Source organism: Gossypium arboreum, chromosome 7 (genome assembly GCF_025698485.1).
Source record: "Gossypium arboreum isolate Shixiya-1 chromosome 7, ASM2569848v2, whole genome shotgun sequence".
NCBI classification, from domain to species: domain Eukaryota; kingdom Viridiplantae; phylum Streptophyta; class Magnoliopsida; order Malvales; family Malvaceae; genus Gossypium; species Gossypium arboreum.
In genome coordinates, this window is record NC_069076.1 from 48,775,166 (window position 1) to 48,779,804 (window position 4,639).

Below are 4,639 nucleotides of genomic sequence, written 5' to 3' on the forward strand. Positions count from 1 at the left end.
TCGTAAACTTACCCCTTCAAGGGTATTACAATAATTCTACCTTACAGAGGTATTTCAGTAATTTTATCAGTCCTTTTAGGGTTTCATGCTCATTACAGTTATTAACGTATTAACAGAAACACTTACCGAACGTTTTTATTGAATTGGGCCTATTGGCCCATTTAACCCAATTTCAGCCTATTAAGCCCAAATATACCTAAGTGCATGAAATTGTGCACTCTGCAATCTTACCATTGAAGTTACCAAAATTATCAATACAAACAATCCCACGAGTGCTCGCACGCTGGCAAGTTCTCGAAATGCTGGCTTTTCGGCTTTTGCCGATCTAGTCTACTAGTGGGTGTCATTTACACACCTGATTTGCGACAACTGCTACTAAAATCTCCCACGATATCCTACAATCGGTCACTAGACATATCAGATCCAAAATACAATGGCAACCATCATAAACTAACTTACCATAATCGGCCATCAGTACATATGGCCCTTGAGATCCTACCTTTGCCAAAACTAGTGACTAGATCTCGATCTAGTCATTCCACTTGTCCAAGCCTTCGATCAGCAGCCTCTAGATCACACTAACACCAAAAAAAATCAATTGTTACAACCCTTAGAGCCTTAAGCTCCATTCGATAGCCTCCCTATGCCTTTAGGGATTTTGGCTTTTCTAAAACCCGAAACAAAGAATAAATCTGAATACTTACCATAGGTTCTTTCAACCAAAACAATTCCACTTCAGTTTTGTAACACCCCAAACCCGGCCTAGACGTTATGACCTGATCTGATGCGCCACATCGAAGCGTTCAAATCATTCCATTACTTAATTTGGAAAATTTAGTTTGGTGTTGTAAAGACACTTTTAAAAGTAGGTTAAAGTGAACGGAAGTCAGGCACCGGTAGGAAACCAGAAGAAGAGGAGGTGAGTCCGTCGGATCGCTAAGTACCAAGCTCCTTCGGATCCAATCCTAGACATGCACACCGCCATTGCCACACTCTAACATCTCGTATAATTTTGAGAAAAACTGCTTGATTATGACCATCTTAAGAAAATGATTAAGGTTGCAAAACGTTTGCTTAAAGATATTTATTTTTCTTGGGAAAACATTTACTTATGGAAACTTTATGCGTCATCGTGAACTTTTTAAAACAAGTAGTTTTTATAAAACGAACCCTAGTGCTAGCCAGTTTAATAATCCCCAAAATAAAAGTAATTAAAAAGAGCGGCCTTATTACAACTTTAAGCATGATAAAAATAAAATAATCCAAATTAAAGGCTAAACTTATTTAAAATCGTCAATCAATCTTCATGGCCACTCTGAATCCCCTTGACTCCAAGTCCACCAATTCTAGGGCTCACCGCAAGGATGGAAGAGGAAGGGGTGAGTTTGGAAAACTCGGTGTATCTGAAACCCATCCAAAACCCAATTCACTCGAGCCCATTGGGCCTAAGCCCTATTTAGATAATAGTACGATGAGGTCAAGCCCTTTTCGAATCTGAGAGCAAGGCCTTAGCCCTTTTTCCATAACATGTGGCCCATAGGCCCGCTCAAGAACATGAGTAACAACAAGAATAATGAATGCAAGCCCATCCGGGAGACTACTCAACCCACCAACCGCTACACCGCCTGCACCAACCCTACACACCATGTGGGGAATATCTCAACCCACCCACCTACACACCACACAGCAACAAGAGCACTCAAATTTCATCCATTGAGGCAAAGCCTCCAAGACGTGGATGAACCACTTTGATACTTCCTCCATTAATACCCCAACCCCATGCAAGCAGATATTAATAAAAGCATATCATGTAAAATACAACATTGATCAATCATGCGTTCACCAATTTAAACCCTAGGGGTATTTTGGTAATTTTGCTCTTTAGGGTAATTTCAGTAATCTACGCTACTACACAAGCTAATTCAGAATTTTTATCAGTTTTATGCAATTTGATTCCACCATCTACCTAACAAAGCTAATTTGCCCATCTCTTACCCATATTGGTCCGTAAGCCCATTGGGCCCGCTTTTGGCCCATCGAGCCCTTTTTCCAAATACGCTAAAACGTCACGCGAACGTGCTTACCACCTTGCGGTGCGGATCTAACAATTACCCTATGACTTGAGAGCATTCGATACTCACATGACCATGAAATGCCGAATTTGGCATTTGGCTTTTTTCAATTGAACTAAGAAAGGGTGTTCGGTACACACCGATTTGGCGACGATCGCTTTTGAGATCCCTTCGATGTCCTACAATTTATTAGCACAGTTCTTATTTACAAACCATAATCACTAAACCCCAAAACTTACTTATCCATGATCGAACCATATCCCTAAAACCTTTGAAACCTTACCTTTTTGCCAAAATCGATAGCTAGCTCCGAATCTGATTGCTCCAATGAACCACGCCTTTAATTCAACGCTTAAGAAGACTCTAGTCACCGAAAGAAAACATCAGTTAAAGACCTTAGAGCCATATGCCCAAATCGACAGCCTCCCTAGATTTTAGGGACTTCGGCTTTTTTCGAAGTTGTAAAATAAGACTAGATCTAAAGTGATGAGCACTTACCACTTGTTCCTCTTTGATTTCTACGCAGATCTGATGCAGATTTATCCTCTAAACGATGGTAGAACTCGAATCTAGAAGATCTGAAGTTTCGGCTATAAGTCCCTAAATCTATGGTATTTCGGCTTTTTAGGTGATGAAGAAGATGATGGTTTGAGGCTATAACCTTGGAGTAACGTTGCCGACAGATATTAAGGGTTTAGAGAAGATGAATGTTGATCACAAGGAACAAAAATACTGAAGGATTTGGCTTTGGAGAAATCGGCACAAGTAGTGAGTTTTCAGGATTTCGGCCTTTTAATGGTGATTGGTGATGAAGGTTTAATGGAAGATGGGATCGACAAAGAAGGTGAATAAGATGGTCAAGGTTTGGCTAGAAGGAGAAGCATAAAGGAAGAGAAAACATGGAGGAAAAGAGAAGAAGAAAATTCGGCACAATGAGAAATAGACTTGTGTTTTCGGCTTTTGTGAGAATTCAGAAAAGATGAAAGAAAGCTTTCAGGTGGCTAACCCTAATTCTCCAAGATAGAAAAGAAAAGAACCTAACCCTAATATTAAATTAGAGCAATCGGCCCATCTCTAAGGCCCTTGTCGAAATTTACTTGTGTGATCACATGCCTAGTACATGCCTAAAAATTAAAAGAAAAACAATATGCCTACCTTACAACTTGAACCCCGGACCTCCAATTCCTTCCCAGCGCCACTTTTTAGGAACTTAGTGGCGCCACCTTGCCACTTCACCAAGGCCTTATTTGTGTCATAACTTACGCAGTTCTTCTTAAAAGCCCACTTAACCAAATCTCCTATTCACTTAAAATTCCCACCTTGATATTTTACCGTGTTTAGCTTAGTCTTGGGCCTTCTAAAGGTCTACTAACACATTTAAACATAATTCCAATATTTAGAACATGAAAATTTCAAGATTTACTAAAATCACAAAACCCAAAAATCCCGAAAATCAAGGCATTACAACTAATATTTTTTTCCTTTCCGATAATAATAATAATTTTATAAATATATCTAATAATAAAATTTCAAATATCACTAATACAAGTAAATAATAATAATTTTCATAAAAATTTTCAAACATACATACAATAATATTTTTCTAATAATAATAATTTTATCTCATAATACTAATTAAAATTTCATAAAATTTAAAATATCCGTAATAATAAATACAGTAAAAATTTTCTAGTGGTAATTTAATAAAATAATTTTTTTTCCTGAAACGATAATATTTAAAACTTCTTAATTATTCAGGTTTTCTTCTATTCGAATCCCAGACTCAAAACCCAACTCTTCTAGGCCCCAAATTCAGGATGTTACAAGTTTCTACTCAGATCTGATGCAGATCCAGCCCTTAAACACTTGCAGAAATCGAATCTTAGAGATCTAAAGATTCGGCTATATGTCCCTAAAAACTATGGTGTTTTCGGCTTTTTGAACTGTTAAGAGGAAGATGATTTGGTATGGTGGTTTTTATAGTGGTAATGCCGACAGGGGTTGAGGTTTAGAGGATGTGAAAATTGACCAAAAGAGATGAAGAAAATAGGAGGATTTTGGCTAGAAGAAATCGACACAAGAAACAACTTTTGGGATTTCGGCTTTTATGGCAATCGGCTATAGAGGTTTAGAAAAGAATGGGAATGAAAGAGGAGATGAGTAGAATGGTAGGGATTTTTCGGATAGAGAAGAAAAGAAGAAGAAAAGAAAATAGAAGAAGAGAGGAGAAGAGAAGGAAGAATTCGGCACTCAGGAGATCTAACTTTACGTTTTTCGGCTTTTTGAGATACTGAGAAGAGAATAGAATGAAAGGGAAGGCTCTAGGTGGCTAACCCTAATTCGGAAAAACAAAAAGAAAATAAAGCTTGCCCTAATGGCCATTCAGACCCACGGCCCAACCTTCCTAAAGCCTTGACCGAATTTCCACTTAAGCTCTATCACATTCCCGACACATGCACACACAAAAAAAAAATAAAAGTAACAATACGCTTACCTTGTGACTTGAACTCTGGCTCCTCCTAAACATCCACACGTCACTCCCAAAACACCTAGGTGGCGCCACATGC